We start from the raw sequence: 205 nt of genomic DNA on the forward strand, positions 1-205 counted from the left end.
CCAGAGTGCTGAGGGAATTAGCAGAGGCCATTGTGGGACCCCTGGCACAGCTTTACAAGCGTTCATGGTGCTCTGACGAGGTGCCAGAGGACTGGAAAAGGGCCAATGTGGTCCCCATTTTCAAAAAAGGGAGGTAGGAGGACCCAGGAAATGATAGGTCTGTTAGTCTTGGTCCTGGGGAAGGTCTTTGAGAAAATTATCCATT

The sequence above is a fragment of the Gavialis gangeticus genome, unplaced genomic scaffold (genome assembly GCF_001723915.1).
Source record: "Gavialis gangeticus isolate Ggan-Ray unplaced genomic scaffold, GavGan_comp1, whole genome shotgun sequence".
Classification (NCBI taxonomy): domain Eukaryota; kingdom Metazoa; phylum Chordata; order Crocodylia; family Gavialidae; genus Gavialis; species Gavialis gangeticus.